This window comes from Nicotiana tomentosiformis, chromosome 7 (genome assembly GCF_000390325.3).
Source record: "Nicotiana tomentosiformis chromosome 7, ASM39032v3, whole genome shotgun sequence".
NCBI lineage: Eukaryota > Viridiplantae > Streptophyta > Magnoliopsida > Solanales > Solanaceae > Nicotiana > Nicotiana tomentosiformis.
In genome coordinates, this window is record NC_090818.1 from 86,386,480 (window position 1) to 86,409,780 (window position 23,301).

Here is a 23,301-nt window from a genome sequence, read left to right on the forward strand (position 1 = left end):
AAGTTGTTATTAATACTCAATAGTAAATTATGGAGATCTCATAGCATTTATGATATGTTTATCTACATATGTTCACTTTAAGAGGATAGTATTTTTTTCGCAAAAATAAGGTAGATTTTTCCTCTAAAAAATAAATGATGATGTTAAGGCTGTACTACTTTCATATTTCACAATGTGACTCATGCTTTAAATTTCATAAATGAAAATTATTAACAATCACGCAATTGTTAGTCTTTATGAGCTTTTGTTTTAAAGTTTATATTGAATGTTCCAAAAGTTTATAGATAGAGATACTACTAAGCTATCTTTAATGGTCACGTATATTTCATGATCAAACAACAAAATTATATCGTTTATACGTAATATATGACATAAGTATTTTATTAGGAATATATATGGAAATTTAATTAAATATAATATGTTAAGTGTAATGATTATCTAAATTCCGCTCGAATAAGACAAATCAAATCATTCCATAATGAAAAAAACTATATAGTCATTTTCAACTTGGATCAACGTAATCCTGTGATAAATGTTGTAAATTTCATAAATAAAAATGATTAAAAATCATGTGTAAAGTTTAGTTAAATGTTCCAAAAGTTTCAAAATAAAGATAAGACTAAAGTATCTTTAATTGTCACGTATATTTCACTACCAATTAAATATAGGTGAGAAGTAGTCTTATTTAAATCAGTAATAATTTATATATAATATTTAGAGTCGATGAATTAAAGATAAGTAAAAATCTGTCTGTAATTTATCCGAATCTCGCTTGTATACGACAAACATCAATCATTCTAAACTAGAAAATTATCTATTCATCGATACTTCAGTTTATGATCAACGCAATCTGAATCAAACAAAATCATGTCATTTCTACATAAGATACGACAAAATTATATTATTAGCAACAATTAATATTTTATATTTAGAATCGGTGAATTAAATATAAAAAAATTGTAACTATTACCTAAATCGTGCTCGTATACGAAAAATATAAATCATTCTAAAATGGAATATTATCTATTCATCCGTACATCAGCTCATGGTCAACCTAATCCAAATCAAACAAAACATCTCTTTACACAATTCTATGGAGTATAAACAAGTTGCACACATTGTTAAAAATCCATAGAGTTAACTAAAATTAGTAATTTCTATAGGTAGCATTTTCTTTTATAATATAAAATTCTCGTGTACTCTTCATATCATAGGGGTTTGTTGAGAGATGAAAAAAGGAAATAAACATCTCTCGCCGTACTACATGTATACTATAACAGTTGAAGAATTTGAGAAAAAGTAAAATGGGAAGCAAGATCAGAATAGCATATATAGACATTAAAAAATTTAAAGCATAAAAGTTTCAAAGAATCATCACAAATCGAATAAAAAGAAAGAAAGAAAGAGTATACAGATTCATAACGGGAAAATGATTTACTCTCGTTACCTTAGGAAGTGCAACCTGTTTGTAACTAGAGGAGCCTTTGAATCAAATTCTCTTCTCGGAAATAGTTTTTTTTTTTTTTTGTGTGTGTGAGTGAGTGAACAAAAAACTGAGATTGGGAAATTTATGGGCAGCGAGGGGAAATTAGAGTAAATTACACTATATATAAATAATAAAAAGAGGGTTCTGACTGTTGGGGTTGGGGGGTGGGGTTGCAAGCATAGCCTTTAATTTAACCAGATTAGTTTTAAGTCAAATATACAGAACACACGAGTACCAAGGGTAATTTGTTCAGATATGACCATATTTAAGATCTTTCTACCTCTTTTTTATTTTATGTCAAATAGCAATAAATCAAATCTACAAAAGAGACAAAGACCGAAAACGTATTAGAACTCGGTGCACCTATTAAACTATGTATGTTAATTTTATTATCATTAAGAGATATATTGAGGTAAGAATAAACATTAACCGATCATGATTAGTTAATGTATAACCTCTTGTATATTGCTTTGATGATGCACTAAATGCAGATATATATTTTATTTCGTGTCCTTCCTCGTAATTAGATACTACTTTTAATGCAGATAAAAAAAATTTGGACCTCTTTTTAAAAATAACTATTAATTGAGTTGTCGATAATTATATTTTGTTCTTTAATCGTATTCGTATTGTTAGTACAAGTATAAAGTTTTTCTTTCTAAAAATTTTTTTTTCCAGAGAAATGCCTTTAGTATTGAAATTATTCTCAAGATAATTATGACAACTTCGTTAGTATTAGAATTGTTACACAAATAGGCGGTCAGATTCAATGTTTACTTTTTCTAGCCAGAATACATAGATTATACATTGATTTTATATAGTTATACATGTATTGCACATGAATTATACATATATTATATATCTGCTGACTAGTTTTAGTTTAAGAGATTAGGTGGCGACTATTTGGGCTAATTATTCTTATACATACTAATAGTAGAATCTGGGCCATGGTGTGAATAGAACTCCGGTGATGAATCAGGTATTAAAAACTGAAAATAATAGTTATACGTTGGTAGAGCAGGTGACAAGAAGCAAATGTAAAATAATTAAAGAGGAAAAATGAGTTACACTCTTCAATGACATAGATGATCATATCTTTCTATTTGGAAGGAAAAATATTCACTACTAGAAATTCGGTAAAAACAGACCAAAAAAACCAACTAACGTTGGTCGGTAATGGCGGAAAACCGACCAAAGCGCGACCATTTATGTGTGGACGGTATTTTTGTGATCGGAAAGGAATACCGACCAAAGTTGGTCGGAAATTACCGACCAACTTTGGTCGGTCAATTAAATTCAAAAAAAAAAATATTGCAAAAAAAATCGACCAAAGTTGGTCGGTATTTTAATTATGTAATAAAAAGATTCACCATCTGGGAATCGAACCGGGGTCTGTACTGTGGCATGATACTATTCTACCACTAGACCATTGGTACATTTTGTTTTAAGATTGTCTTTTATTTGATTTATACTCTTTAATTGTATTTTCGCACGAAAATAACCGACCAAAGTTGGTCGGTTTTATTAAAAAGTAAAATTACCGACCAAAGTTGGTCGGTTTTTTTAAATGACCCGCCGAATTAACCGACCAATTTTGGTCGGTTTTTTTAATATTAATTTTTATTTATTTTAATTGAAAAACCGACCAAAGTTGGTCGGTTTCGTAAAAAAAAAAAAATTAAAAAAAATATTTTGAAAAACCGACCAACTTTGGTCTGTTTTTTGACCGACCAAAGTTGGTCGGTCGACCTTGGTCGGTTTTTGTCGAATTTTTAGTAGTGATTACTAAAAAATATAAAGAAACTACATAATAAAATTCTATAATTTAATTAAGGATAATTAAATATTGTTTGAAAAACTATCTTATGTCGTGCAAAACACATCTTCTGAAGAACTACATATTCTTGCTATATACTTGGAGTATGTATTATAGTCCTACCCAGGGGCGGATTTACCTCCGTCTGACACCGCTTGGTCGAAATTTTCTGTTAAATACACATATAAATAATATTAAATTTAGGTTATATAAAATAAAATGACATCATTGAACGTAAAGAACATCTTGCTTTATTGGTCGGGCACTTCTTCTCCTGAGCTCGGGTCTCGAGTTTGAGTCTCAATTTCGACATGTAGTTTAACATATGTTTTTTCCGAATTTCTGTTTTTTAAAAAGTAATGCTCCGAAGGATTGAACCCAACACCTATTTTAAAGCAAGTACGAACAAAACCACAAGTAGTACTGCTTTTTGTGCCTTCCATCTGCAAAAGTTACCCCAAATAGGCTATTATAAATATATTTCAAAAAGTGTAAATTCGTCGAGTCGAGTTGTCATATATATATATATATATATATATATATATATATATATATATATATATATATATTCCGGATTTCTGTTTTTTAAAAAGTAATGCTCCGAAGGATTGAACCCAACACTTATTTTAAAGCAAGTACGAACAAAACCACAAGTAGTACTGTTTTTTGTGCCTTCCATCTACAAAAGTTACCCCAAATAGGCTATTATAAATATATTTTAAAAAGTGTAAATTCGTCGAGTCGAGTTATCGTAATATATTTGCATTATATGTTTTATTAATATGTTTTGAATTATTTTTAAAAATATAATATTATTAAAATAATTTATTCACATATTTACTGTTTTAATATCGATACCACTTATGAAAAATCATGCGTACGCCCCTGATCCTACCTCTGCCGAACCCCAAAAGAATTATGAAGAAATATAAAAAAGAAAGAGGACATCAATGCTCAAAAACATAAATAAATATACGATGACATTTAATAGAAATTAGTTGTATTATACGAAAGAATATGTTGCATTGTAATATCTTGAAGAAATGCAATACGTTATAATACCGGGAAGAAATACAATTCAACTTTATCGATACAGGTAGCATTGATTTTTTTTCCTTCTTAAAAATAGTGAATAGTGCAACAAATTCGTGTGTATGAATTATAAAATTGGGATAAGAATAATTCCATTTGAAGAAAATTGTTTACCCTTAAAATGGACAATAATTAAATTTGTACGCGGTTTAAAGGATATGTGATTTAATTTAACACAAATAATCAAAGAACAATAAATATGTTTATCCTAAAAATTGAGTAACAATTAAACTTATATTGTGGTTTTAAGGATATGTGATTTAAACCAGCAATAATTGATAAACAACAAATTAAATAGATAAATTGGACAATAAAATAAATCAAATCGGTCTGCAAACAATGCCTCGACCTCGATTCGAGATAGTTTCGAGGTTAGTTAATAAGAACAACACAGGATGGAACAAGCAGTGATGGACAGTAAGTAAGACAAAGAAAGCATCGTATATGTATATTCTTATCAGTGAATCATGATGCCCTATAAATGATTGGAACTCCTCTTTATATAGTAGAGGAAACATAATTATGGTATGTCTCTAATTACAGAAGGAAATCGTATAAACAACTAGTTAACCGCTTCTGATTTGGTCCGTTCCGAGATTCACGCCATGATCCTCGACCAATCGTGGATATCCGTCCCGAGATTCACGCCGTGATCTTTGACCGGTTACTGATATCTCGCTATTCCGTTATTATGCTCCCCTCGAAATCGATCATACTTGATCTCGATTGTTGCTGATCTCGGTCTCAACGTGCTTTTCGATCACTAGGCTTGATGTCTCATCTTCGAGCTCGAGTCTGATTTATTATGAGGCTACCCCCGATGCAACTCCCTTGTCTCGATCAAACAGCAAAATCGGGTAGGCCCGATTTTGACCGTATACAGATAGTCCCCTCATTTCTTGGAGTGTAACGAGAAGAAACGAACTGAGCCTTTGATTTAGTACTTCGATCAATTATGACGTCAATATCGTGACATAAGCGATTGAAGCGTCGCGTCTGCGCAGTTCCCAAAGTCATTAATCAACGCCAGTTGATGGTCGGCAACCAGTGCTCTCAAACCGTCAAAGTGGCTATTATAAATAGACCACCTTCATAATCTTTTCAAACTTTACTTTCAAACTTCTTTTAATCTTCAAAAGCTCTTCTATTCTCTTCAAGTCCATCAGCTTTGTCGGTTTCCATTTGCCAATCTCTTATTAAAATGCAAATTTCGCCTTTTCCTTCCTTAAACCTCATATAGCAATGGCAAAAACATCAAAGACCGTTCCTCAAGAAGAAAAGGCCTCCTCATCACGGTCGGCCGGTGGCAAAACACTGGTGGAGCCACGCATCGAAGAGTGCATCCCCGGGCAATGTGAACTTACTTCTGACTTTAAAGTCGAAAAACCCTCTTTGGTTCCTGGCCGATGCGAGCCCGTGTCTAGATACATCTGTTCGATATCCGAAGGCGATCTCGAGCAGGTGAAAAAGGACTGCCACTGGGAGAATAAAGAGGTGGTGATTCCTACCCCCGAAGAGGACATCATCACTCATGTGAAAGGGTTCTTAAGTGTGTATACTTACCCTTTCACACTGGGTTCTGTCGATCCCGTCATAATCGACTTCTGCCGCCAATACCGGGTAACCCTAGGCCAGATTTACCCCTCTTTTTGGCGTATTGTCATTTTGCTCAGATTCTTCTCGAGCAAGATCGAGGGGATGTCTTTCACCCTCGATCATCTCATTAGGCTATATAGCCCCCGTCTTTATCGGGGCGGACTGATAAGGCTTCAGCGCCAGTCCACGAAGGTGCTATTCTCGAGCATAGATAAGGACAAGGACCGAGGATGGATGTGTCGGTTTGTCCGAATCAGGACCTCCGATTTAATCCCCACCGAGAAAATGCCATTCCCCGAAGAATGGAACATGAAGCGTAAGTAGAACTTCACCGATAATGTTTGATTACTTGTTATGTTTCCTTTACCTCTTCTCATCTATATTCTTCTTTATGGTGCAGCTTCCCCCTGGTTTCCTGGTGCAGTCCCGGACCTTACAGGTTGGGTTCGACAACTGATTTCAACCTCTTCGTATTCTGAGCACTCGTGGCGTGATTTGGCCAAAGGTCGATGGGAGGCCAAAAATCATGGTACGTTCCCCTGTCCATGTTTGATGCTTTCCTGTGAAATACTTCTTTTTAACTTGATTTCTTCTCATATAGGTCTTGGAGATAATGTCGTTATGAGGCCACCTCCCCTCGGGGAAGAGGAGGTCCCGAAGCATACCAAAGATAAGAAAAGGAGAAGGGCCTCGCCACCAGATACCCCAAGGCCCAAGAAAAGCAGGGCTCGAAAGTTGAAGACTGATCTCGCCGTTCTGACTGCCGATGTAGTCCAAACGCTACGAGATGAAGACGAGTAGGGAGAAGATACCGACTGCCTGCTGGTGGCTCGGAAGAGGGAAAGCATCGAAGCTTCAAAAGCTACTGAGCTGGTGACAGTCAAGGGGTTTCGGTCGCAGACCGAGGTGATCTCGGGGGAAGGTCCGAGCAAAGTCCCCGAATCATCGGGTGTTGATGATGCCTCCTGTCGTGATGAGCAACCGGCAGCTGTGCCCGAAGGGTCTAGTTCTGAGGCCCTTCAAAGAGAAGAGAATGCCCGAAGTGACTCGCTCGGGGCAATTAATATTGATAATTTGCCGCCCGGCCCCACGTTCTCTGAGGGGTAGTTTCGGGATGCCCGGTCCATGGGGACCCCCGATGTGGGGACGGCCCCTGAAGGGGATGATATATTTTGTGGTTGCTTTGCGGGGGTCTATCATGTTTCCGACCTTGACACATCACTCATTTTTGATGAGGCTCAGCGGCTTCTGAACCAAGTGAGTTTTAGCCCATGCTACTATGCTTGCGTTTGTTCTTATTCCTCTAAGTTTGATTTCATTTCTTTCTGTACAGGATACAATGCTCCATCGAGAAGCGTCTTCCAAGTACTGAGCTGAGCTGGCCCGATGTGAGGCTGATCTCAAAAAACTTACGGAGGAGAGAAACGCCCTCAAACTCCTCTATGTGCAAAAAGAAGAGGAGATCATGAGCATTCGAGCGGAGCTGACAAGAACTCATCGAGATTAGACCGAGCTCATTGAACGGGTAATGTAAATTTTTGGGAGTTTGTTATGTATTAACTTGATATTGGAAACTAACACTTTGATCCTGCAGGTTCAGCAGAAGGCCAAATTGGTTGAGCAGCTTCGTGAGGAGGCCAAGATGAAAGAGGCAGAGACTTTGGGGTGGAAGCAGAATATGGACCGTCTCGCCTCGAAGAAAGAAGCGGTTCTGGCCCAACTATCTTCGGTTGAGCATCAACTCCAAAGTGTGAAGGAGGAGAACTTGGCTCGAGCCCAGAAGGTTGAAGAGCTCGAGACTCGGTTGGCTGCTGAGCTTGCAAGGGCCACATCCTAGGCAGAGGCGCTCGTGGCTTCTTACCGAGCTGACGCTGAAGCCACTAACACTCGGGCAAAGGAAATTTTTGATGCTGCTGAGGTTAGATTGTCCCGTGTTGCCGAGCATGTTAGGCGCCAGTCTCGAAGAGAGACTCTTGAGGAGGTACATACTCGTGGCTTCGACCTCACGGCTGATATCGAGAATGTGAAGGTTTTGGAGGATGAGGTCGGAGCTTTGTTTTCCGATGAAGAAGACTCTGCGAGTGGATCTGAGAGCGGAGATGAAGATGAAGCTCCTGAAGATGCGTCTCCCAAGGCGGACTAGGCACTTAGGATTTTTCTCCTTTTGTTTTTTGTGTAAGACCTTGAGTGGTCATTGTAAATACTTTGCATATATGAAAGATTTCTTTTCTTTCTCGTTTCGTCTCCGATTTCTGATTTATGATAAATTCTGTTTTGCCTTTGCCTTGTGAAAACTTTGTTGCAATCGAGTTACTGTAGCCTTTATAATCGAGTGAGAAATAGCTCGAACTCAGAGTAGAACAAACCCTTAGGTTTTTTAGTTAAGCGAGGGCGAGTCCCCGAGCTTAACAATATGTTCAGGATTTTAATTTCGGATGGCTTGATCGAAGCTGTAAATGTATTGCTTTTATAGCCGAGTTCGAGTAAGTTTCGAACTCACAGTAACAGACCCCTTAAGGTTTTATATCAAATAATGACGAATCCTCGAGCTATATTGTATTTGAGCTCGGAATAGTAGAACCCTTAGGACCGAATTAAGTGAGAACAAAATCTCGAACTCTAAGTGTATTGGCCCTTAGGCTCTTTAGATTAGGCCGATATGGCCTCTAAAAGATGGCTATTGTTTCCCTTTTTCGGCTTAGAAGACTTAGTAAAGAAAATGTCTTTATGTCTTAACACGTATTCTTTACCCATTGGGTTTTTTGAGGGTTCGATGTCGATTGAAATCCCTTTGCTTTTTGTGTCTTAGCACGTTTGTGTTAAGATAATTTGATACCTCTTAAGGTTTTTCGAGGGCTGATTTTATCGAAGCCCTTTTGATTACATGCCGAGGGTAGCCTTTTTTAACCAGTTTTTCAAAGAATTCGAAGGCCTATTTTTATTGCGGAATTCGGACGTCTCCGAGCCGCTTTAATTTGGCCGTAGCCTTTGGGTATGCCTCTTGGGCTTATTTCCCAATAACACTTCAAACTTGTTCGAAGTGTTAGTCCCCGAGAGTGATGCCCTTGGCCTATAGATCGAGGGGTGCCTCTTTGAGGTCTTATGAATTTGAGTTTAGATTACTCGAATATGTCGATCGTCGACGGCAGTCCCCGAGTATACGAGGTATATTTGCACTTGGCCTTTGAGCCATTTCTCACAAAATCATAAGCATGGAGCTTGTATAGTAGAAAATTTTCTTTGAGACACAAGATGTTTGATATAGAAAGAATGCTTCTTTGTATAATTTATACATGCGTACATATTTTTCCATTGGGGTTCGACTAATCTATATGGACACGGTTCATTCGACCGTTTGGCCCATTACAAAGTTTCTCTATCGAGACCCTTTGACACGAAGTATTTTCCTCGAAAATGTAACATCCGAGGGTGATGCCCCCCAGTATTCGAGGTTGATTGTAAAGAAGCCTTGGATACTGTTTAATCGTCCTCAAGTAGCACATAATTGTTGCCTCGTTAAAAACCTCTCCGGAAAAACCCACTTGGGACAAAAACTGATCTAAGGGAAAAAGAGTGCAACGCGTGCTTTAAAACCTGAGGTCTCGATATCTTCGATCGATCATCTGCAATGAGTTAGTGTCGAATATATAAATGAAAAAAGGGAATAAAGTCATACCTTAGCAATAATACCGTTTGAGAAGAGATATGCTCCAATTATTTGGCAGTTATTCGCCGTCCATCGTGCCAAGCTTATAAGATCCCTTTCCGACGATGACGAGGACTTGGTAGGGTCCTTCCCAATTTGGGCCGAGCTTCCCTTCATTAGGATCTTGAATGTTGATGGTGACTTTCCTCAGGACTAAGTCCCCGACTCTGAAGTGGCGAAGGTTGGTTCTCCTATTATAGTATCTTTCGATTCGTTACTTTAGTGCAGCCATTCGAACGAGTGCGGCTTCTCGTTTTTCATCCAATAATTCGAGGCTAGTATTCATAGCCTCGTGATTTGACTCTTTTGTTGTATGTCGAAACCTGGCACTGGGTTCCCCGACTTCGATTGGAATCAAGGCTTCGGAGCCATATACTAAGGAGAACAGGGTTGCCCCCGTACTGGATTTTGACGTTGTTCGATATGACCAAACGACTTCGGGTAGAATTTCTCTCCATTTCCCCTTAGCGTCGTTCAACCTTTTCTTTAGGTTTTGAATAATAGTCTTGTTCGTCGACTCGGCTTGTCCGTTCCCACTAGGGTGATACGGCGTTGATAATATCCTTTTTATTTTGTGGTCTTCGAGGAATTTCGTCACTTTGCTGCCAATAAATTATTTTCCATTGTCACACACTATTTCGGCAGATATCCCAAATCGACATACGATGTGATCCCAGATGAAGTCTATAACCTCTTTCTCTCTCACTTTCTCGAACGCCTGTACTTCAACCCATTTAGAAAAATAGTCAGTCATAATTAAAATGAACTTGGCTTTACCTGGTGCCGATTGCAGAGGGCCGACGATATCCATCCCCAATTTCATGAATGGCCTTGGGGATAGGACTGAATGAAGTTATTTTTCGGGCTGATGGATCATCAGTGCAAACCTTTGACATTTATCACATTTTCAAACAAACTCCTTAGTGTCTTTTTCCATGCTATCCCAGTAGTATCCTGCTCTAATGATTTTGTGAATCAGTGATTCGACGCCGGAGTGGTTCCCACAAGTGCCTTCATGGACCTCTCGTAGAACATAATCGGTGTCTCCTGGTCCTAAGCATACTACCAATGGTCCATCGAATGTCCTTCTGTATAATGTTCCATCTTCAGCCAATGTGAATCGAGCAGCTCTGGTTCGTAGGGCCCTCGACTCTTTAGGGTCCGATGGGAGCTTTCCGTTCTTCAAGTATTCAATATATTTATTCCTCCAATCCCAGGTTAAGCTTGTAGAGTTTATCTCGGCGTGACCTTCCCCGATCACAGATCTCGAGAGTTGAACGACAGTCCCCGAGTTGATCTCATCTTCCTCGACCGATGACCCTAAACTTGCAAGTGCATCGGCCTCACTGTTTTGTTCTCGAGGTACATGCTGTAAAGTCCATTCCATGAAACGATGCAAGTTTACCTGCAGCTTGTCCAAATACCTTTGCATTCTATCCTCTCAAACTTCGAAAGTTTTGTTTACTTGGTTCACCACCAGTAAAGAGTCACACTTGGCTTCAATGACTTCTGCTCCTAAGCTTTTAGCTAGCTCGAGACCTGCAATCATGGCCTCGTACTTGGCCTCATTGTTAGTCAACCTAGAAGTTTTGATAGATTGCCTAATTGTGCTACCCGTGGGCGGCTTCAAAATGATGCTAGCCCGGACCCCTTCACATTCGAAGCACCGTCTGTAAAAAGGGTCCATACCCCCGATGATGTACCCAATTTTAACAAGAGTTCCTTTTCGACTTCGGGTACGAGGGTTGGCATGAAATCGGCCACGAAGTCCGCTAAAATTTGAGACTTGATGGCCGTCCGGGGTTGATATTCGATATCGTGCCGACTGAGTTCGACGGCCCATTTGGCCAATCGGCCCGATAGTTCGGGTTTGTGCAAAATATTACGAAGTGGGTAAGTGGTTAATACGCATATGGGGTGACATTGAAAGTATGGTCTTAACTTTCTAGAGGCACTTATTAGTGCAAGTGCCAATTTCTCCAAATGTGGATATCTAGTTTCTGCTTCTCCTAAGGTTCTACTTACATAATAAACGGGAAATTGCGTACCTTGCTCTTCCCGAACTAGGACACCACTTACCGCGATTTCCAATACTACCAAGTACAAGTAAAGTTTTTCATCTGCCTTTGGAGTGTCAAGCAATGGTGGGCTCGATAGGTATCGCTTCAATTCCTCTAATGCCTGTTGGCATTCCGGGATCCAGGCGAAATCGTTCTTTTTTTTGAGCAGATAGAAAAATCTGTGGCTTCGATCCAATGACCTCGAAATGAATCGGCCTAAGGCAGCTATCCGTCCAGTCAGCCTCTGCACGACTTTTACACTGTCCACGACGGTGATGTCTTTGATGGCCTTGATTTTTTCGGGGTTGATCTTGATCCCCCGATTCGATACCATGAAGCCAAGGAACTTGCCCGAACCGACACCGAAAGCACATTTCTCGGGGTTGTGCTTCATGTTGTATTTCCTTAAAATCTCGAACGTTTCCTGCAAATGAGCCAAATGGTCCTCTACGTGCAAGGACTTAACTAGCATGTCATTAATATAAACTTCCATTAATTTACCTATTTGTTCTTCGAACATTTTATTTACTAGGAGTTGATAAGTAGCTCCTGTATTTTTTAGCCCGAATGGCATTACATTATAACAATATGTTCCATACTTGGTGATAAATGAAGTCTTTTCTCGGTCGTCCGGGTTCATTTGTTTTTGATTTTACCTGGAATAGGCATCGAGAAAAGTAAGGATCTCGTGGACGGCCGTGGCATCGATCATGCGATCAATATTAGGCGGTGGAAAAGAATCTTTGGGGCACTCCTTGTTTAAATCCTTATAATCTACTCACATTCTAAGTTTGTTCCCTTTTTTAGGGACTACAACTACATTGGCTAACCATTCGGTATATGTCACCTCCCGAATGGACTATATTTTGATAAGTTTAGCTACCTCATCCTTTATGAATGCGTACTTTACCTCGGACTGGAGTCTTCTCTTTTGCTTCACCGGTTTGAACCTAGGGTCCAGGGTTAGCCGATGCGTCGTTATCTCTGGTGGGATCCCTATCATGTCTAAATGGGACCAAGAAAAACAATCTATGTTATCAATAAGAAATTGAATAAGCTTTTTCCTGAGTTCGGGGGTTAATCCTGTTCCCAGGTATACCTTTCGCTCGGGTAGGTACTCAGTCAATATAACCTGTTCCAGCTTTTCGATCGTTGATTTGGTGGCGTCAGAATCTTTGGGAACAATAAAAGTTCGAGGGGTCAGAAAATCCTCCTCCTCTTCTTCTTCTTCTTCTTCTTCTTCTTCTTCTTCTTCTTCTTCTTCTTCTTCTTCTTCTTCTTCTTCTTCTTCTATCTCCTGCTTCCCTGATTCGGTCGAGGCTGGTGGCTGTGATTGCTATTTGACTTCCTATTTACTTTTGATGTTCGACCTTTCCGAGGTTGATAGTGTCGATATCGGCGTTACATCATCGATCGCAAATATTTTCTTTGCAGTATGCTGCTTCCCGTATACTGTTTTTACACCGGCCGGCGTCTGGAATTTCATCATTTGGTGGAGAGTCGAAGGTACTGCCCTCATATTGTGGATCCAAGGCCTTCCGAGTAGGGCATTGTACCTCATGTCGCCCTCGATTACGTGGAACTTGGTATCTTGAATGGTTTCATCCACGTTCACCGGTAGAATAATCTCCCCTTTAGTTGTTTCACTGGCCATATTGAAGCCGTTTAAGACCCGAGCTGCGGGCACGATTTGATTTTGTAGGCAGAACTGCTCCACGGCCCTCAATCGAATGATATTCGCTGAGCTACATAGATCCACTAAAACATGCTTAACTTGAACTTTATTTAATAAGATAGAAATTACCAGAGCGTCATTGTGGGGCTGAGAAATGCCTTCTGCTTCTTCGTCATTGAATGATAAAGTGCCTTCGGGCACATAATCTCGGGTTCGTTTTCCCCTAGTGATTGATACCTTAGTGCGTTTGAATATGGGTCCCTGTGGAATGTCTACCCCACCGACGATCATATGAATGACATGTTGGGGTTCCTCCTGTTCATTTTTCCTGTTGGCGTCCCTTTCTCTGAAATGATTCTTGGCTCGATCGTTGAGGAACTCTCGAAGGTGCCCTTCATTGAATAGACGGGCTACCTCCTCCCTTAATTGCCTGCAATCCTCGGTCTTGTGACTATGCGTGCTATGATACTTGCACATCAAATTTGGGTTTCTTTGGGAAGGATCGGTTTGTATGGGTCTGGGCCACCTAGTATCTTTGATCCTTCCGATTGCCGATAGAATACTCGATGCATCAATGCTAAAGTTATATTCTGATAACCGAGGTGCCTTTGTGGGATCGACATACTTGTCAAAACCACTTTTGCTCATAAGTCTCCGAGAATTCTATTCTCGATCACTTCTTTGATCGCTCCGGGCGAAATTGCGTCCTGAACCATTGTTCCTTCGATCTGTGGTATATGGTTGATATCGGTCTCTGTTCGATCTTGGCTCCCTATCGACGTCCCTCTGGTTTTTAACTACCGACCTGTTTGGATGTACTGAACTGGAAGGGGCTCTTAATTGGTCGTCCTCGACCCTGATCTTCGATTGATATCGATTGTGCACATCTGCCCAAGTTACAGCTATATACTCGATCAAATTTTATTTCAACTGATGTGATGCTATCGAACTCCGCTCGTTCAACCCTTGGGTGAAAGCTTGAACGCCCTAATCATCTGTGACCGGTGGCAACTCCATGCATTCCATTTAAAATCGGGATACGAACTCCCTCAACATTTCATTATCCCTTTGTCTTACCTTGAAAAGGTCTTATTTCCTCGTTGCGACCTTTATGGCCCCGGCATGTGCCTTTACGAAAGAATCTACTAACATGGCAAATGAGTCGATGGAATTTGGTGGCAGGTTGTGATACCAAATCATTGCTCCCTTCAAAAGGGTCTCTCCGAATTTTTTCAACAACACAGATTCGATTTCTTCATCTTCTAAATCGTTACCCTTGATGGCGCATGTATATCAAGTAACATGCTCGTTGGGATTGGTGGTCCCATTATATTTGGGTATGTCTGGCATACGAAACTTCTTTGGAATAGGCTTCGGAGCCGTACTTGGAGGAATCGGCTTTTGTACAAACTTCTTCGAATCCATCCCTTTCAAGATTGGCAGTGCCCCCGGTATCTGGTCAACTCGAGAGTTGTATGTTTCCACTTTTTTATCGTTGGCTTTGATTCTCTTCTCCCCCGATTCAATTCTTTTGGTGAGCTCCTCGAGCATTTTCATTACCGCAGGATCAGTCCCCGATTCGTTACCATTCAACCTTTCCGGGACTGGCTCGGTACGGCGAGTAATTTCCGGCTCGACCCTATTCAGAGCTCTATGTTGATTTTGTAACTGAGCAATAGCGGCTTGCTGAGCCTAAAGCATCTCGAATATCACTTGGGGACTGACTCCTTCGTCTCCTCTACCCTGTGTTCCTTGGTCACTAGATCGGCCTTCTCTACGTACGCTCCCATTGAGACCTGCGCCTAGGTCCGCATTTAGAACAACGTGCAAATTGACATCGACTGGGTTGGCAACCTATGCTCTCCCGAAATTAGTCTGTGGCACCTCGACTCCTGGAGCAATCACATTTTCGTTTTCACGTGGAATCCGAGGCCGTTGTCACCGTGTGTGGATGTGTTTTGTGAGTTTGACATGTTTTAAACTGAAAGCAAAGATACTTGACAAAAGCAAGTGTAAAATAGTACGTTTTACCAGAATCAGTACTGAACAATCACTATTATTCTTAGCCCCACGGTGGGCGCCAAACTGTTTACCCTAAAAATTGAGTAACAATTAAACTTATATTATGGTTTTAAGAATTTGTGATTTAAACCAGTACCAATTGATAAACAACGAATTAAATAGAAAAATTGAACAATGAAATAAATCAAACCGGTCTGCAAACAATGCCTCGACCTCGATTCGAGATAGTTTCGAGGTTAGTTAATAAGAACAACAGAGGATGAAAAAAGCAGTGATGAACAGTAAGTAAGACAAATAAAGCAGCGTATATGTATATTTTTATCAGTGAATCATGATTCCCTACAAATGATTGGAACTCCTCTTTATATAGTAGAGGAAACCTGATTATGGTATGTCTCTAATTACAGAAGAAAATCGTATAAACAACTAGTTAACCGCTTCTGATTTGGTCCGTTCAGAGATTCACGCCATGATCCTTGACCAATCACGGATATCCGTCCTGAGATTCACGCCGCGATCTTCGACTGGTTACTGATATCTCGCCATTCCGTTATTATGCTCCCCTCGAAGTCGGTCATACATGATCTCGATTGTTGCTAACCTCAGTCTCAACGTACACTTCGATCTCTAGGCTTGATGTCTCATCTTCGAGGTCAGGTCTGATTTATTACGAGGCTACCCCCGATGCAACTCCCATGTCTCGATCAAACAGCAAAATCGGGTAGGCCCGATTATGACCATATACAAAATAGTTGAATTGAAATAAGAAGGAATGATCAAACCAAAGTGACACAGTAATTAAGCCTTGCGTTTAACTTAAATGCCAATGATCGGTCTAGATTGAGCCCTCAAGATAGAGCTTGGATCCGAATAAACAAGTAAATAACTGAAGAACGCTTAAAACGATTGCTGAGAGCTAAAGTAAATTTTATTGCCTTCTTATGCGTGAAAAAGTCCATCCAAAAATGAAGGGGTCCTCCTCTTTATATAGTAGAGGAGATTTAACCCTAGCATAAGCCTAAATGAAGTAAAAATATTTTACTTCCTTCTTTCCCAAGAAAATAAGATCTGCGGCCAATACCGAGTGTGATTTGCTCCGCTTCTCGTTTGTCTCTTTCAACCACCTTTTCTTTACCCTCGATTCTTCACTCGATCTTGATTCCCTCCGGGTTCAGCCATGCTCGAGACCCGTTATATCATTTGTCCGTTATTGGTTCCGATCTGTGAGTATCTTCGAGCTCACCTGAGCTAGTAACAAGTAACGTCGTTCCTCGTTTCACAACGGGAAATTAGGGATAACTCTATCCTCAATTTTACACGTATACAGATAGTCCCCTTACTTCTTGAAGAGTAGATTATAGGAGCGATGAGAAGTGACCAACACCCCGGTTCCTTCCCTCGTAAGTCATGCGTAAGCCGACGAACCGAAATATCCTATTAGTTACGTCGCTCTAACTTTGGACATGTGTCAGTCGTAAGTTGAGCACGACAGTTATCGAATTCTAAATGTCTCGCAATCATTACTCTTTCCCTATAAAAGCTCTGATTTCTCACTTTCACTTTTGTTTTTACTTTCTTACTTCAAATTTTCTTATGTTACCTTTGAGCTTTTCATATCTTCATCTGTTTGTCCATCCTTCATTCCCATCTCCTCAAACCTTCACAACTTGTTCTTCATACCTTCATATCTTCATAGTTCATCTTTGATTCTTCATACCATATCTTCAAATCTTCATATCAAATCCCCAGATCTTCATATTCTCAGATAGAGATAGCGAAGACCTCAAAATCAGTACCTCAAAACACTATACCGATGACTTCTTCCTCGGCCACTGGCACCGAGGCAGTGCCTCCGGCAGTATCCCTCGAACCTCCACTTATTGATTTTATCCCCGATGGCTGCTCCATAGATAATGACTTCAAAGTCGAGAAAGACTCCACACAAGGAGTTCGGGGCGAGGAGGCATGGAGGTATATTTGCTCTATTACCAAGGAGACAATCAAGACTGTCTGAGAAGACTGCAAATGGGAAGACAAAGACGTAGTCGTTCCCAGTCCTGACGAGGACATCACAACACACTTGGATGGGTATTTAAGTGTTTACACATATCCTTTCACGTTTGGTCCTATTGACACGGCAGTCCTCGAGTTTTGTAAGAGATATAACATTCGGGCAAGTTCACCCATCCTTTTGGAGGATCGTGTCTCTTCTCCGCCATTTTGCAAACAATATGAAGGAGCCACAGTTCACAGTTGATCACTTTCTTCGAGTGTACAACCCCCATATCTTTCAAGGTGGGTTAATCAAACTTGCCCGACGGGCAAAGAAGGCTCCCTTCTCCTACATAAATGAAGATAGGGACCTAGGTTGGCAAGGGAGGTTCGTTAGGATAAAGACCGAGGACCTCATTCCTCCCGAATTTATGTCATTCCGTGAGAAGTGGAACTCGAATCGTAAGTTTACTTCCTCTTAAGTCGTCAAAGTTTTTTCTTGTATTTACTTTTCCCATTCATGACATATCTTATCCGACGTGCAGCGGCCCCCCGAGTCCCCAATGCGATCCCGCATTGGAGGGAGTGGATAGAGGGTATATGCAAGCAACTCACCTACTCCGAGTGTGAGTGGCGTAACCTCTCCAAAGGCAAGTGGAAGGCTAGTTCCCATAGTGAGTGCTTTTTACTTTTAAATCTCTTTCTTGTCGCTCTTTATTTCGGCATTGACACAACCTTCATTCCCTCTATCACAGGCTTGCCAAAGACCACTAAGCTTTGGGAAGTCGTCGGTACCGTGGTATCAACCCCGTCTTCCAAACCCTCCACCTCTCTACAGTCCGTTGCCGATGTTGCTACAGAGAAGGAGGAGAAAACGAAGAAGAAAAGGATATCCCTCGAATTCTCGGATGCTCTTGCTGAGGTCAAGAAAAGAAGGCGGATCGTGCTTAGGGTCAAGAACAACACCAATAAAAAGACTTCGGATGCCCGGGCCTCTGGCTCCGAAGCCCTTCGTCAGCTCAAGGATTTTTCCTAGGATGACGAAGATATGGAAAACACCAGCCAAGAGCCGAAAGAGTTGGAAAACACCGATCGAGGGTCGGTGGATTTGGAAAATGCAAACCAAGAGCTGAAAAGATCGGACAACACCGACAAAGAGTTGGTGGCTCTTGAGGCGGATGCTCATGAAGCCGAATCATCAATAACTAGGGGACTTGAAGAAGAACATGCGGTTGCTGCTTCGGAAGAAGCCCCTCCGGTCCCAAGAAGGGTAGTTTTTTAAGGTGATGCTGTTATCCATATCCACTAGTCACCTCCCCTGATGAAGGCCACTTTAAATGAGGGTCGGGCCATTGAAGAGAAGCCGGCCAAAACATCCTGGGCTGTAGATGATGCCAGTAACTCATTTTTTGAGGGTGTGGACATCGGTGTGTTGGAAGACTACTCTAGATTTGACCATCTGGAGATCCCGAAAAAGGTTGTGAAATCGGAATCAGGTGGGGCGAGTCCGAGCTCAAATCTTGAGAAGTAGTTTCCTGCCCCGAGTGCGGACCCCGAGCAAAAGAGGACGGTCATGTTCTCGGTGCCCGCGGACACTAGCATGTTGTCCGGGCCAGTCGGAGTGGCCTATCTCCGTTCCCTGGTAACCGAGGAGGACCAAATAAAAATGAAAGAGGTAGGAGGGCCAAGCCTTTTCAATAAAGCTCAGCATGCACTAAATCGGGTATGCCTTCTTTCATTTTTATTTTAACGAGTTCTTGTTTCTCTAACTGTATTTAACAGTCTTTTTCCTCGGTATCTCAGGCCTCGGTGCTTCACCACAAGAGCTTCCACCGTTCTAGGATGGAGGTGAGTCATCTCGAATTCAAATTCAAGGAATAAGTCCAACAAACAGAGATGTACGAAGCTCTCTGTGAGCACAAGGGTGAAGTCCTTAGGGACACGACTGACCTCTCCACCCTTCAGGCTGAACTGCAGAAGGCCGAGAAAGAGTCCTCAAAAGCAAAACATGATATTCCTTTCTAGTTGAGAGGGTAAGAGTGCTCGAGATTGATAATGAAAGGCTAAACGTCAATGCTAACGCCACAACCTCCCAAGTACAGGAAAAGATAACTCTGATCGACCAGCTCAGGACCCAAATGAACGGGGTCAAGGCTATAACCAATGAGCTGAGAGGCAAAATGGATCGCCTAGCATCGAAGCGAGATACCACCAAAGAGGTCTTGGCATAAACCTAAGAACAACTCCGAGTGATGAAAGACAAGGCCGAAAAATGGTCTCGGTTGAACGAGGAGCTCCGGGCACAACTCGCTTCGGCCGTGGCAGAGCGCGATTCTCTTGGTCAAGAATATACTGCGCTGAAGTACCAATTGGAAGTTGCTTCGATCAAGACTCGGATGCCTAGGATATGCTGGCCCGGCATAAGGATAATGTCGAGATAACCGAAGCCCGGATTATAACAAAGGCCGAGTACGTGAGGTGGCTATCTCGGAGGGAGGCTTTCAAGGAGATCCCAGCTGGAGGATTCGATGTAGCGACCAAGATTGAAGAGGCCAAGAGGTTCGAAGCCGAAGCGAAGTATCAGGCCGAGGGGTCAGATTGCGAGCTGGGCTCTGATGAAGATTAGGCAGGGAATGCCTTAGTTTATGTTGTTTTTGTTTCTCTGTACTCGTTCATTTTGTAATTTGGGGCCGTTTTTTCCTGCCTTTGTAAATATGTTTTTGGTAAATATATGGAATTACCTTTCGGCTATACATTGTGTCCTTTAACTTTTCCGCACTTACTTTTTGCTTAGGACGTAGAATATATAACTTGTATCTCAGATTTAGTATGACTAAGGTATCATCGTTGCCTTAATTGTTTGACTGCTAAAGTACGAATAAGATCTCAGTCAAATAACGGCTCCGAGTTGCTTTGACTTCGTCGGATCTGACAGAAATGAAACGAAGTCTTAATTTTGGGTATTCGAATAATTTATTCGGATACAGTTAGTCTTTGCCGAATGTGACCTTTGCATTGGCTAAAATTCAAAACTGATTGATCCGATCAAACCGGATATAGTCTTTGTAGACTTAAAATGTGTAAGGACTTTACTTTTTATATTTACGAATTCAGATGTCTCCGAGTCGTTTATACATTGGGGTCGAAGCTCCAATGGCTTCAGACCTTAATTTGACCATATCCTTTTGTATTTAGGCCCTGCCTCGTAGTCTTGGTGCCCTCGGGATTTTTTAACCCTATTTGCCTGGTCTTATTGTCATATGGCAGTTCATAGTTCAGGGTGATCCGTAGGCTTAGGGGTCTTTAAATGATTAGGCACAGTCTCGTGGACTTTTACTGCCTTTGGGGTTTTATGCCCCCAGTTAATGATGGCCCGCAGGCTTAGAAGGTTTTGAACCCAATATTTATTCTAAGTGATATAATAGTAACATTGCTCGTGTAAACGTGTACCGATGAACTATAGAGGGTGAATTTCTCACTTTATTACTTTGAATGAAGTGTAAATAGTTGCCGTGGAAAGAATAAACTATCTGGGAATGATTCATTTGATCGTTTGAACCTTACAATAAATCCTATTATTCAAGCCTTGGCTTTGAATGTCAAATAAAATTGTCCTCAAAATTTTTGAACTCAGATCTTTGAATCTTGATTCGGGATGTGATAGTACCCTAGTACTTGAGGCCAAAACTTGAGGGCTCGAGTACTATTGATCCGATGTAGGCAGTCAGTCCCCAGTCCCCGGTCCTTGACCGGTCTTCAAAACTAAAGTAGTACACTTCATGCTGCCTCGTTAAAAACCTTGCCGTAAAACCCACTTCAGAAAAAAAATCGGCCAAAGGGAAAAATACTGCAACATATGCTTTCAGACCTAATTCCATGATTCTTGGTCTTGACTTTGATGATGTACCTGCACAAGTAAGTTTAGAAGGATAATAAACCTTAAAGAAAATTGTATATTCATACCTTAGCAGTAGTACCGCTTTATTTGTTCCATATTCCAGTTATTCTGCAGTTTCTGCCACTTTCGGACTCAAGCTGGTATGAGCCATTTCCGATTATACTGGTGAATCTGTATGGTCCTTCCCAATTCGGGCCTAATTTCCCATCATTCGAGTTCTTGGTATGGAGTGTGACTTTTCTTAAGACCAAGTCCCCGACTCGGAAGTGTCGAAGGTTTTCCCTTCGGTTGTAATATCTTCCCATCCGCTGCTTTTGAGCTGCTAATTGGACCAAGGTGGCTTCTCGCCGATCTTCTGCTAAATCTAAATTTGTGGCCATGGCCTCATCGTTTGACGCTTCCGTAGCATATTGGAACCTCAAGCTCGATTTCCTTACTTAAAACAGTGTTTCACCGGTACTTGACCTCGAGGTTGTTCGATATGCCCACAGGACCTCGAGCAAAATTTCCTTCCACCTTTGTTTTGAATTGGCCAATCTTTTCCTTAGGTTATGTAGTATGATGTTGTTTGTTGACTATGCTTGACCATTCGCGCTCGGGTGGTAAGGGGTTGATAAAATCTTTTTGATTTTATGATCTTCGAAGATTTTATTGACCTTGTTGCCGATGAATTGTCTCCCGTTGTCACATGTAATTTCAGTCAGTATTCCAAACCGACAGATTATGTGATCCAGATGAAGTCGATAACCACCTTCTCTCTAACTTTCTCAAATGGTTGTGCTTCAATCAATTTAGAGAAGTAATCAGTCATAAATAAAATGTAGTGAGCCTTATCGGGTGCCCATGGTAAAGGACCTACTATATCCCTTCCCCACTTCATGAACGGCCAAGGGGAAAGGACCTGATGGAGCAGCTCCCCCGATTTATGGATCATCGGGGCATGCCTCTTACATTCGTCACACTTTTGAATGAAGTCTTTTGCATCCTTCTCCATTTTGTTCCAATAATACTCGGCCTTGATCAACTTCCGGACCAACGATTCTGCTCCCGAATGGTTTCTGCAAGTCCCCTTACGGACTTCCCTCATCACGTAATAGGTCTCCCTAGGCCCCAAACATCTTTCTAATGGTCTGAAAAATGACCTTCAGTACAGTTGGCCATCAACCAAGTAAAACCTAACTGCTTTAGTTTGAAGGCCCCTCGATTCCTTAGGATCTGATGGTAGTTTCCCCTTCTGAAGGTAGTCCACGTATTTGTTCCGCCATCCCAAGTCAAACTTGTTGAGTTTACTTCGCCATAACCGGCCTCTATTACCGAGCTCATCAATTGCACCACCGTTCCAAAGTTGAATTCTTTGGAGTCTACTGACGATCCTAAATTAGCCAATGCATCGGCCTCACTGTTCTGATCTCGAGTGTGTTGTAGCGTCCAATCTTTGAATCGATGTAACACTACTTGCAATTTATCTAAGTACCTCCACATCCGGTCTTCTTTGACTTCGAATGTTCCATTGACCTGGTTAACGACTAGGTGGGAATCGCAGTTGGCTTCGATAACCTCAGTCCCCAAGCTTTTAGCCAATTCTAGACCTGCAATCATAACCTCATACTCGACTTCATTGTTAGTCAGTTTCACAGTTCTAATTGATTGCCTTATTATGTCACCGGTGGTGGTGGTGGTGGTGGGGGGGGGGGGGAGGGAGGTTTAGTACGATGCCCAACCCGGACCCTTTCGCGTTAGAGGCACCATCTGTGAATAGGGTCTAGACACCCAAGCTAGTCCCCGAGGCGAGTAGTAATTCTTTATCGACCTCGGGAATCATGGTCAGTGTGAAATCGACCAATATTTGGGACTTTACTGCTATTTGGGGTTTGTATTCAATATCATACCCACTAATCTCTACGACCCATTTTGCTAGTTGTCCTGAGAGTTCGGGTTTATTCATAACATTCCTTAAT